Below are 13,178 nucleotides of genomic sequence, written 5' to 3'. Positions count from 1 at the left end.
CATTCCCACCCAGCATCACCAGCACACTGAGGTTGTACGTGATACCGTATGGTGGCACCAACAAACTGGGATTGCACGTTCCCCTCCCAGAAAACTGGAATTTCACGTTCCCATTTGGTACCGCCGACAAACGAAGGCGGCATGTTCCTGCCTGGTGCTGCAGCAAACAAGCAAAATGCCTGCTGTGCGGCGGAGCGGGTCTCCTGCCCGTCCATGCCCTGCAGCCCCAATGCTCTCCCAAGCCGGCACCACGATCTGCTCCTGATCCTGCCCCACATCCCCACGTCACCCCACTGGGGCATGTTGTTGGGTCTCCTGTGCAAAGACGGGATTCAAGCAGGCTGGATTAGACAGACTAAAGCCCTCCCGGGCCACACACTGCCCAGAGCGCAGCTCAGCGTGCTGCGCGCGAGCTGGAAGTGCCTCCAGGGTCATGGTCAGGACGGGGGAATCGTTTAAGTTAAAGAGCAGCATTGGCCCAAGCTCCAGCAACGATGTGTTTGGGAATGAATACATCGGAGGAGGGTTTGTGAGCGAGGTGCTGGCGCAGCCTCCCCAGCACAGCCGGGATCCGCACTGACAGCGCCGGGGTTGCCGGCCGGCGCGGGGGCTTCAGGGCTGGGACACGCCGCCCCCGCCGGCGATCTGCTCCTGCGCAGCGACGCTCAGGGCAGGACCGGGTGGGAGCAAGACGCCCTGTGCAATCACAGGTAATTGGCTTTGTAAAGGGTATTTCCCACGTTACACAGCTGCGGTCCTGAGCCATTAAATGGCTGCAACAGTTTGGAGAAAATGCCTTCTTCAAGTGTGAACTTTATAAGCTAGCATGTAAATTGTAATGACCACTGTATAATTTTACTGGTCCAGGAAGGTTTGCAATTTCAGGCAGCCGTTCCTTTGTTAAGGGTGACAGCAAGCTTTGCTACAGCATGCTTTAAAGACTTGATGAAAACGTCCAGACAAGATGACAAGTTAGACCTTTCGTTGGCTTGATTAATGTGCACGCCAAGTTCAAAGTGCTGAATCCAGCTTGCACGCGGAGGAGGGATGAGATTGCTGTAACAGGGTGTCAGAAGGAAAGTTCAGCGTGCAGTGAAATAGTGCTGCCCTTGCAACTGCAATACAGCCGAGCTGGATGCTCCCTCCGGAGCTGGGGCCCTGGCCCGAGGTGCATCCGTGCACGCTCTGCCGGCATGTCGACGAAGCGGCCTGCACCGGCCGCGCGCTACGCGACACCTCAGCAAGCCGTGCGCAGAACGGGCCGCAGCTCCGGCCGGGAAGCGGTGCCGAGGCAGACCGAGAGCTTTCTCCCTAAACCCGTCGCTCGCTGTGGCTGCGCCTCCAGCTCTCCCCGGGCCCGAGGCTGGAGCGGCCGGCGCGGAGGCTGCGCCGGAGCCCGCGGGGCTGGGGCGCCCGGCAGCGGTGCAAGCCGGCGTGCCCCCGCGGCGCACCCCCCCGCGGCACCGCGCTGGCTGCAGCACGGCTGGAGCACCTCCGCGCCGGCCAGAGAGGCTGCCCGGGCACCGGCACGTCGCTTGGTCGTCCTCTCGCGGGAGCCCGCAGCCCGGGACCGGCGGTGCGCGGCGCTTTCCGCCCTGCGGCACGCACGGCCCCGCGCTCCGCTCCGAGCGCCCCGGCGGCGAGCTCTCCGCCGCCGACAGCCACCGGCAGCTCTGGACCTGCGCGCTGAATTCAGCCCGAGCGTTTTCCTTCACCTCTGGAACCGAGGCAGGATCACAGCACCGTGAGCGCTGGGAAAATTTGATTAACCTTTCATTAATTAATACGATGCAGTTTTGCTGCTGGCTCCGTGTTTGTGGCCGCAGCTGGGACTGGAAACGCAAGTGAGGGGCCCTGGGAGCAGCCGGCCGTGAGGAGCACAGGGGGTCTGCGGCGGCCCCGTGGCGGCAGCCCCACGGCGGCAGCCCCACGGCGGCCCCACTCCGCCCCCCGCCGCCCGGCCCCTCCGCTGCCAGCCCGCGGCCCCGCTCCCGGGAGGCAGCCGCGGCCGCCCATCGCCACCCCATCCCTGCCGGGGATCCGCGCGCTCTGGAGCTCAGGCTCCTGTTACGAAAATAAACCTATTTCTTCCTTAATGTGAGCTGCTGTGGTACAGCATATAAATTAATCAAGCTCTTGCAACGCTTAGATCATCCGAATGGTTTCATTCCCTTTGGAAAGAAATCCCCAGGCTCTCCTCCCCGGCCCTCCGCGATGCCGCCGGGCCCGCGGGCTCCGCGGCGGGGCTGGCTGCCGGCACGGCCCCGGGGTTCGCGCCGCGGCCGCGCGTCCCGCCGCGCGCCCCTCTGCCCGCGAGCACCCGCGGCCCTCGGCAGGCAGCCGCCGTGTGCCGGGGGCCGTGCCGGGGGCCGTGCCGGCGCTGGGCAGCTCCCCGCCGCCGCCGCCGCTCCTCCGTGCAAAGCCACCGGCGCAGGTGGTGGCGGGTGTCGCGCGCAAAGCGGCGCCTCCGAAAGCGCCCGTCGAAAACGCTTCAGCGCCGGCCGGGAAGCGGCGCCTCTCGCACCGCGGCGGGCCCCGAGCGCTGCAGCCGGCGCAGCCCGGCCCGGCGCGGCCGCGGGGCTCGGGGCGGCCCGGGGGCCGTGCTCCCCGCTCCCGGCTGGGCTCCCGGCGGCAGGGCTGCGCGGGACGCGAGCGCCTGCGCGCTCCGCCGGTGAGCGGGGAGGACGCCTCGGTATAAATATTTACCCAGCGACTGAGTGGAGTCGAGTTCGCTCCCATTAGAGGATCTGTTAGCAATTACCGGGGTACGCGCTGCTACCGTATGCCCCCGCAACGAGCCCGAGCGGCTCGCGCGTGCAGCAGCACAGTGCTCGAGGTCGGCGCTGCCGCAGAGCGGCGGCTCCGGGACGCGGCAGCCCCCGCCACCCCGGAGCCGCGGGACAGTCGGGGCAGCGGGACGCGCCGGCGGAAAGGGAAAGGGCGGCTGGCGCCGAGCGCTCGGCCCCGGCGGCACCCGGAGCATCGCACGCAGCATCGGCAGTGCGGAGAGCAGCCGAGGCCGGGCCCCGGTCGGTGCCATCGCCGCCCTCCTGTCTGCCATGGGGACCGGTTCAACTCGATCCAACGCAGCTAAAATAGAAATGAAGGAAGAGCAGGGCGTGAGGCAGAGAGCTTATCCTCCTGCAGCGGGTATTGATCTACCCCCGAACGCTGCACGGGAGGACGGACCCGCCTGGGCGCGTGCCCGGCGTCTGGGCGCCCTTGCAAAGCGCGCGGTCTGTGCAGCGGCTGCGATTCGAAAGCGTCCAGCAACCCTCCCTGCGGGGCCCGCGAGCCGAGCTCTGCGGCGGGAGGAAACCTGGGAGCAGGCGGGCGCCCGGGATGGCAGCAGGAGAGGAAGCGCCCCGGAGCGACGGAGCCCGCGAGGGGCCTGGGGTCCGCGCCGGCGGCAGCGGCACAAGCCCCTGCGCTGGCGGCTCAGCACAGGCGCTCTCCTCGCCGGCACCGTGCACCGCCCGGCCCCGGGCGGGAGACGCTCCCGCGAGCTCCGGGGGTGGCCAGACGCCAGCCCGCGGCAAAGGCCCCTCTCCCCTTCGGAAGCAGGGATCAGGCACCTGCCTCCTCTTCGTTTCCTGCAGGTCCTGCTGCATTTGGATTTTTTTGAGTATGTTCCTGTATTCAAGGGACAATGATCTGCCCCCGCGGATAATCTCCACCCCGTCTCTGCCCGCTGCAGCGCTGCCGTGCGATATTGCTGTGTTTAGTCACGGCGCTGCTGTGAGAGCAATGCAGTCATTAAGCTCTAATTTCTAAAACAAAGATAAAATTACGTGATTAAGATCTAATTAAAGTCTAACTACCAGCACTATGAATCACTTCAGCACACAGTTTAATGGACGTCTTCTGAAGCCATCGTGCATTTTTGTTTCCTTCTGTGGCCAACGATTTCCCTGAAGGGGCTGAGTCGGCTCAGCCTGATGTTTGCTTTCGCTGTTCCTGCTTTGGCTGGGGACCACTAAAAATGTTTATACACGAGCAAGAAGCTAGAAAATCCATTTCTAACCAGACAGAAATTTTCACTTGACAAGCTCATGCAGATGTGCACCTCTGCAGCAGTCACGGGTGTGCAGAGGGCCCCGGCGCCCGCCAGCCGCAGCCCCGGGCGGGTAACGCGGTTTCGGGAGCGACGCGGTTTCGGGAGCGACGCGCTTTGGGGCCGCTCGCACGAGCCGCCTGCGCGTCGGCACCTCTGCGCTCGCTGCCTCCCGGCCGGGACGGCAGTAAGCGGCATTAAAACTCCCCTCGTCGGGGAAAAAACGCCCAAGCTCCCTTGCAGCTCTCAGGCTGCTGCCTCTAACGGACGGTGCCGCAATAATTTTGATGGAGAGCACTGTCATTTTCCTTTTTCCCAGCAAATTACCCTCTGCTGACGTCCCAGCGCTGCCTGCACCAGATCAACAGAAGCATTTCAGTGCCGCTGCGGCTGCCAAGGCCGAGACGCTGCCAAGAGCCGCTTTCCCCGGCAGGGCCACCGGGCCAGCGCCAGCACCAGCGCCAGCGCCCCGGAGCGCGCCGAGCGCAAGCAGGCAGCCGCGGGCAGGGTCACCGCGGGCAGGGCTCGCCGCGGGCAGGGTACCGCGGGCAGGGCTCGCCGCGGGCAGGGTACCGCGGGCAGGGTACCGCGGGCAGGGTCACCGCGGGCAGGGTCACCGCGGGCAGGGCTCGCCGCGGGCAGGGTACCGCGGGCAGGGTACCGCGGGCAGGGTCACCGCGGGCAGGGCTCGCCGCGGGCAGGGTACCGCGGGCAGGGTACCGCGGGCAGGGTCACCGCGGGCAGGGTCACCGCGGGCAGGGCTCGCCGCGGGCAGGGTACCGCGGGCAGGGTCACCGCGGGCAGGGTCACCGCGGGCAGGGTCACCACGGGCAGGGTCACCGCGGGCAGGGTACCGCGGGCAGGGTACCGCGGGCAGGGTCACCGCGGGCAGGGTCACCGCGGGCAGGGTACCGCGGGCAGGGTCACCGCGGGCAGGGTCACCGTGGGCAGGGCTCGCCGCGGGCAGGGTCACCGCGGGCAGGGTCACCGCGGGCAGGGTACCGCGGGCAGGGTACCGCGGGCAGGGTCACCGCGGGCAGGGCTCGCCACGGGCAGGGTACCGCGGGCAGGGTACCGCGGGCAGGGTCACCGTGGGCAGGGCTCGCCGCGGGCAGGGTCACCACGGGCAGGGTCACCGCGGGCAGGGTCACCGCGGGCAGGGTACCGCGGGCAGGGTACCGCGGGCAGGGTCACCGCGGGCAGGGCTCGCCACGGGCAGGGTACCGCGGGCAGGGTCACCGCGGGCAGGGTCACCGCGGGCAGGGTACCGCGGGCAGGGTCACCGCGGGCAGGGTCACCACAGGCAGGGTCACCGCGGGCAGGGTCACCGCGGGCAGGGTACCGCGGGCAGGGTCACCGCGGGCAGGGCTCGCCACGGGCAGGGTCACCACGGGCAGGGTCACCGCAGGCAGGGTACCGCGGGCAGGGTCACCACGGGCAGGGTCACCACGGGCAGGGTCACCGCGGGCAGGGTACCGCGGGCAGGGTCACCACGGGCAGGGTCACCGCAGGCAGGGTCACCGCGGGCAGGGTCACCGCGGGCAGGGTACCGCGGGCAGGGTACCGCGGGCAGGGTCACCGCGGGCAGGGTCACCACGGGCAGGGTCACCGCGGGCAGGGTCACCGCGGGCAGGGCTCGCCGCGGGCAGGGTCACCGCGGGCAGGGTCACCGTGGGCAGGGTACCGCGGGCAGGGTCACCACGGGCAGGGTCACCACGGGCAGGGTCACCGCGGGCAGGGCTCGCCGCGGGCAGGGTCACCGCGGGCAGGGTCACCACGGGCAGGGTCACCGCGGGCAGGGTACCGCGGGCAGGGTCACCGCGGGCAGGGTCACCACGGGCAGGGTCACCGCGGGCAGGGTCACCGCGGGCAGGGCTCGCCGCGGGCAGGGTCACCGCGGGCAGGGTCACCGTGGGCAGGGTACCGCGGGCAGGGTCACCGCGGGCAGGGTCACCACGGGCAGGGTCACCGCGGGCAGGGTCACCGCGGGCAGGGCTCGCCGTGGGCAGGGTCACCGCGGGCAGGGTACCGCAGGCAGGGTCACCGCGGGCAGGGTCACCGCGGGCAGGGTACCGCGGGCAGGGTACCGCGGGCAGGGTCACCGCGGGCAGGGCTCGCCACGGGCAGGGTCACCGTGGGCAGGGTCACCGCGGGCAGGGCTCGCCACGGGCAGGGTACCGCGGGCAGGGTACCGCGGGCAGGGTCACCGCGGGCAGGGCTCGCCGCGGGCAGGGTCACCGCGGGCAGGGTCACCGCGGGCAGGGCTCGCCACGGGCAGGGTACCGCGGGCAGGGTACCGCGGGCAGGGCTCGCCGCGGGCAGGGTCACCGCGGGCAGGGTCACCGCGGGCAGGGCTCGCCGCGGGCAGGGTCACCGCGGGCAGGGTCACCGCGGGCAGGGTACCGCGGGCAGGGTCACCGCGGGCAGGGTCACCACGGGCAGGGTCACCGCGGGCAGGGTACCGCGGGCAGGGTACCGCGGGCAGGGTCACCACGGGCAGGGTCACCGCGGGCAGGGTCACCGCGGGCAGGGCTCGCCGCGGGCAGGGTACCGCGGGCAGGGTCACCGCGGGCAGGGCTCGCCACGGGCAGGGTACCGCGGGCAGGGTACCGCGGGCAGGGTCACCGCGGGCAGGGTCACCACGGGCAGGGTCACCACGGGCAGGGTCACCGCGGGCAGGGTACCGCGGGCAGGGTCACCGCGGGCAGGGTCACCGCGGGCAGGGCTCGCCGCGGGCAGGGTCACCGCGGGCAGGGTCACCGCGGGCAGGGCTCGCCGCGGGCAGGGTCACCGCGGGCAGGGTACCGCGGGCAGGGTCACCGCGGGCAGGGTCACCACGGGCAGGGTCACCACGGGCAGGGTCACCGCGGGCAGGGTACCGCGGGCAGGGTCACCGCGGGCAGGGTCACCGTGGGCAGGGTACCGCGGGCAGGGTACCGCGGGCAGGGTCACCGCGGGCAGGGCTCGCCGCGGGCAGGGTCACCGCGGGCAGGGTCACCGCGGGCAGGGTACCGCGGGCAGGGTACCGCGGGCAGGGTCACCACGGGCAGGGTCACCGCGGGCAGGGCTCGCCGCGGGCAGGGTCACCGCGGGCAGGGTCACCGCGGGCAGGGCTCGCCGCGGGCAGGGTACCGCGGGCAGGGTCACCGCGGGCAGGGCTCGCCGCGGGCAGGGTACCGCGGGCAGGGTACCGCGGGCAGGGTCACCGCGGGCAGGGTCACCGCGGGCAGGGTACCGCGGGCAGGGTCACCGCGGGCAGGGCTCGCCACGGGCAGGGTACCGCGGGCAGGGTACCGCGGGCAGGGTCACCGCGGGCAGGGCTCGCCGCGGGCAGGGTCACCGCGGGCAGGGTCACCGCGGGCAGGGTACCGCGGGCAGGGTCACCGCGGGCAGGGTCACCACGGGCAGGGTCACCGCGGGCAGGGTACCGCGGGCAGGGTCACCGCGGGCAGGGTCACCACGGGCAGGGTCACCGCGGGCAGGGTACCGCGGGCAGGGTCACCGCGGGCAGGGTCACCGCGGGCAGGGTACCGCGGGCAGGGTCACCGCGGGCAGGGTCACCGCGGGCAGGGCTCGCCGCGGGCAGGGCTCGCCGCGGGCAGGGTCACCGCGGGCAGGGTCACCACGGGCAGGGTCACCGCGGGCAGGGTACCGCGGGCAGGGTCACCACGGGCAGGGTCACCACGGGCAGGGTCACCGCGGGCAGGGTACCGCGGGCAGGGTCACCGCGGGCAGGGTCACCACGGGCAGGGTCACCGCGGGCAGGGCTCGCCAAGCTGCTTGCGGCCGCGAGGGGGGCTGGCCCGCGCCAGCTGCCACCCCAGCCCCCGGGCTGCCGCCGGGAAGGCTTCGCTCCTCGTTTCCTCTGCGCTCTCGAAGTAAATAACGCAGATAAACTGAATTTCGTGTTATCTCCACCTCTTACTGCTGCCTGGATGGAGTTAGTAAAAGGTGCGCTCTGTGCCGCTCCACCGCATTTCATTTAAGTCAGCCCAGGGAAACGCCAACTAGGCCAGTATTCACCGTACGCCCGAGCAGCGCTTCGCGTTCACGGACTTTTTAGTCGGAGCAGCCCAGCCCCGAGCCCAGCGCTCTCCAAAGCCCGCTGCTTCTGCGCTGCTGCCTTCACAAGCCAAACCTGCAATCTCCTCGGAGAACGCAATCGCGTTTGTTTGACAAGACCGACTTCTTTTCAACCACATTGACAGGCATGAACTTATACTCCCAGGCTTTAATTCTCCCATTAATTGAGTCTTGCAGTAGCTTTTCCACCCATTTGCCCAGGACTGATGTCAAGCTAATTGGACGTAGTCACCCAAGCCACTCGCTGCGCCTGGTGCAACGTGCTCCCCCCCTCCACCGAAGGCATTTCCGTGCTTCTCTGGATTAACAGGGAAGCTCCACGGGGAGCAGCTTCCCACCCCGATTCAAGTCCACTTATCCCCACAGCCCCTTTTGCAGCTCTTCTCCTGCAGGTCTAAGGGTCCAAGGCGCCGCGGGACACGGCGGCACGGCGGCACCGCGCGCCGCAGCAGCCTCCCGCCGGCGGGCCGTCCCAGCTTGCAGGCACCGCGCAGGAGCTCGGCGCCGCGCGCCGCCTTCAAACCGCCTCCATCACCACCGCCGGCCCGGCGCGCTCGGAGCCGCGCTCGGCGCTCCCTCTCTCTGCAGCGACGAGAGGCTGTGGGCGCCCCGCGGCAGTGGAGAGCCCCTAATTCGTTCAAGTTTAACAGGAGGGAGGTTACACCACTAGGTGACAAAGCCAATCCTGCGTCCCCGTTCCCGAGACCGCAGAGCACCACGCAGAGGGAACCGAGCACGGCCAGCACCCCACAACCAGAGACGTAAGGGGCAGGCAGCGCGCCCGGCCCCTCGGCACGGGAAATCCAGCCCAGCCCAGCCCAAACCCGGCCCCGCGGCACGGGAAATCCAGCCCAGCCCTGCCCAAACCCGGCCCCACGGCACGGGAAATCCAGCCCAGCCCAGCCCAAACCCGGCCCCACGGCACGGGAAATCCAGCCCAGCCCAGCCCAAACCCGGCCCCACGGCACGGGAAATTCAGCCCAGCCCAGCCCGCACCCGGCCCCGCGGCACGGGAAATCCAGCCCAGCCCAGCCCGCACCCGGCCCCACGGCACGGGAAATCCAGCCCAGCCCAGCCCGCACCCGGCCCCGCGGCACGGGAAATCCAGCCCAGCCCAGCCCGCACCCGGCCCCGCGGCACGGGAAATCCAGCCCAGCCCTGCCCAAACCCGGCCCCGCGGCACGGGAAACCCAGCCCAGCCCAGCCCAAACCCGGCCCCGCGGCACGGGAAATCCAGCCCAGCCCAGCCCAAACCCGGCCCCACGGCACGGGAAACCCAGCCCAGCCCAGCCCAAACCCGGCCCCACGGCACGGGAAATTCAGCCCAGCCCAGCCCAAACCCGGCCCCACGGCACGGGAAATCCAGCCCAGCCCAGCCCAAACCCGGCCCCGCGGCACGGGAAATCCAGCCCAGCCCAGCCCAAACCCGGCCCCACGGCACGGGAAATCCAGCCCAGCCCAGCCCGCACCCGGCCCCACGGCACGGGAAATCCAGCCCAGCCCAGCCCAAACCCGGCCCCGCGGCACGGGAAACCCAGCCCAGCCCTGCCCAAACCCGGCCCCGCGGCACGGGAAACCCAGCCCAGCCCAGCCCAAACCCGGCCCCGCGGCACGGGAAATCCAGCCCAGCCCAGCCCAAACCCGGCCCCGCGGCACGGGAAATTCAGCCCAGTCCAGCCCAAACCCGGCCCCACGGCACGGGAAATCCAGCCCAGCCCAGCCCAAACCCGGCCCCACGGCACGGGAAATCCAGCCCAGCCCTGCCCAAACCCGGCCCCACGGCACAGGAAACCCAGCCCAGCCCAGCCCAAACCCGGCCCCACGGCACGGGAAATCCAGCCCAGCCCAGCGCTCCGCTGCTGCCTTTTCTCCCCCAGAATCCTTCTCTGAAGCATTTAATGGGCCATTTGCATACTGCAGATTCATTTTAAGAAGCAGCCCTAATGAAGACGCTCCCTGCGTGTGTGTCTGCATCATCTGTCCAGGCTCACACCACGTAAATCACCACTAGTCGCAGAGAAGCTAATTAACAGTAATCATGAAAACCTCATTAGTGCTCATTTACATACGATACACAGAGAAATTTCCTAACCTTTAATCCTGGCAGTCACAATCCATTTAGATTTCCCCTGTACATGTAATTCAAAGGAACCACCATACCCCATCCCCTTGGTGCACGCCATGCCGTGACCGCGAGCACCTGCACACCACGGGGCGAGCGCGTGCCACGCCGTGACCGCAAGCACCCCCATGCCACGGGCGAGCGTGTGCCACGCCGTGACCACCAGCACCTCCACGCCACGGGGCGAGCGTGTGCCACGCCGTGACCGCCAGCACCTCCGTGCCACGGAGCGAGCGTGTGCCACGCCATGACCACGAGCACCTCCACGCCACGGGGCGAGCGTGTGCCACGCCGTGACCACGAGCACCCCCATGCCACGGGCGAGCGTGTGCCACGCCGTGACCACCAGCACCTCCGCGCCACGGGGCGAGCGTGTGCCACGCCGTGACCGCCAGCACCCCCATGGCACGGGCGAGCGTGTGCCACGCCGTGACCGCCAGCACCTCCGCACCACGGGGCGAGCGTGTGCCACACCGTGACCGCAAGCACCCCCATGCCACGGGGCGAGCGTGTGCCACGCCGTGACCACGAGCACCCCCATGCCACGGGCGAGCGTGTGCCACGCCGTGACCGCCAGCACCCCCGCACCACGGGGCGAGCACACGCACACCATGAGCAGCCTCAGCGCCGCTGCCGGGACCGCTGCACCGCGGTGGCGATGCCCGGACCGCCCCGCGCAGCGCCTGCCCCTCCGCGGGCAGCGCCGCCGGCAGCCGCCCTGGCACGGAGCCGCAGCTTCGCTACTGCCCCGCCAGCCACAAACGTGCAGCAGCGCTGGATGTGTTAGATAAAAGCAGTTCTGCTATTAAAGCCGATCACGTCCTGGAACCTAAGCAATTTTACCCCGTGATACAACTGGATTAAGTCGTTCCCACAAAAGCCTCTTATTGTAGGAAAAAGACCATTAGCAACCTATGAAATCAATAGAAAACACAGTCCTGTTGCTGTAAAACAGCAGAATTAGCCGCAGAGCCAGCAATAGCACCAATTAGGCAGGGGCCCTGCTTCATAGACCCACCCAGGAAAGAGCTTCGCGGCACTAAGAGGAGCTGCTGCAACCCGCCGCCGCCCCCCGGAGCAGCCGAATAACCGGGCAGCCCGGCGGGCTGCACCGAGGCAGAGCTCACCCGCGCCGCGGCGGCGGCTCCGAGGGGCGCGGGGCTCGCGAGCGGGGCCGGCAGCGGGCGCTCGAGGCGCCTGGATGCCGGCCACGGGGAAAGGGGAGCCCCGCGGCGCCCGGCGCTTCCGAGAGCGCCTCGAGGAAACCGGAGCCGCCCGCAGCCGCCCGGGCGGGCGAAGGCAGCGAGCGGGAGCAAGGCAGGCACGTCTGTCTGCAAAGCAGCAGCAGCAGGCTCCTGGTCCCTCTCCCGCTGGCCCGGGGAGCCCTCTGCCCTCTTCTGCCACAAATTACGCCGGGAGCTCCCCCTCCATCCCCGGCACGCGCATCGGGTCGTGGCACTGCGTTTCCGAAGGCCTTTGCACGCTGCGAGGCCGGTCGGTTTGTCCCCAGGAGCGCCGGGCCGAGCGCGGGCGCGAGCCACAGTCGGGTCTGCGCTGGCGCTGCTGGCTCGTTGCAGCGCTCCGGCCGCCCGGGGATCCGGCGCGAGCGCAGGGGGCCACGTCCTGGGCGCTTTCTGTCATCTTCCCAAGGCAGCGGTTTTATATTTCAATGGATCGGTGTCAGGCAGAGTTGGGCAAAATGCATCAAAGCAAAACAGTGTTGCAAACCCCACCAAAACAATTTTTTTTAAAAAAAAAGCTTGCAAAAGCAGATTTTGCTCAACTTCTGCAAAATAGCCTCATCTTCTATAATTTCCTAAATCAGCAAGTGCAGGAAACAGCATAGTGGAGAGAGACATCGTTTCTGGCGACCAGCTCCCACCTCCCCTCCTGTCCCTGCATCTTCGCGGATCCAGCGGAGCTCCCGGGTCGGCGGCCGTGAGCGGGGAGCAGCTCCTCGCCCCACCGAACGGGCGCAGCTGGCGCCTTTTTCCGAGTGCAGAAGTGCTCCTGGATGGAGGCCGAGCTCCCACATGGCTGCGGCAGAGCCTCCCCAGCCACATGGCACCACCAGGACCGGCCGCTCGCAGATCCGGGCCGAGTCCGTCCTGCTCCGGCCACGCTCGCCGCCTGCGAGGACGCGGCAGCCGCGGCGGCTGCGTGCCGAAAACCCCCATCCGGGGCCGCTGCCGCCGCTCCCAACACCAAACAGGGCACGAGCTCCGAGCGGCCGCGGAGCCGCCTGCGCTGTCGCGTTGCGTTAACCTCCGTGCTCCTGCAGTTGACATCTGAGATCGTTTGCAATCAGGATTAAAATAAGAAACGGAATTGAAAACGGGCTCCGTGCAGCGGGAGCGCTGCGCTCGCTCGCGTCTCGGAGCCGGCAGCTCCGGGAGACCCCGCCGACCGCCCGCGAAGCCGCCAAGCCCAGTGACAACCGCTTAACTATCGAGTGAGACCCTAAAGCGCCCGAGAGGCTCGAAGCTGGATCATCACAGAAAATAATACTCTGCGAGGGAGGAAATACAAGGGCAGAGAGCTCTTTGCGGGGAGACGCTGGAGGCGGCCGGCGCGGAGACGTCCGCTCCCGGGAAACACCGGCCGACCGGGCTCCGCCGGCGAGTTTGCACAGCAGCAGTTTAGTCGAAACCAACCATGCAAAACAGACGCAGCGTGAGTTTGGGGTTTCATTTCCACAGATTACACCATTCCTTATTGCATTACCGGCCTCAGCCTGAAAGCCAGAGGAACAGCCGGGTGGAAAGGGTGCGTGCCGGGAGCCGTGGGTGCCGCCGGCGCCCACCCGCCGGGGCCTCGCTCGCACCCTCCCGCCGCGCGAAGCCCTTGCTGCCGCCGCGCTGCAGACAGGGCTGCGCTTGCCAGCGCCAGGAACAGTCCGGGCTGCTCAGCGGGGTGTTT

The sequence above is a fragment of the Rhea pennata genome, chromosome 15 (genome assembly GCF_028389875.1).
Source record: "Rhea pennata isolate bPtePen1 chromosome 15, bPtePen1.pri, whole genome shotgun sequence".
Classification (NCBI taxonomy): Eukaryota; Metazoa; Chordata; class Aves; order Rheiformes; family Rheidae; genus Rhea; species Rhea pennata.
The sequence above is the reverse complement of the archived record's forward strand: the minus strand, read 5'-3'. Positions refer to the sequence as shown.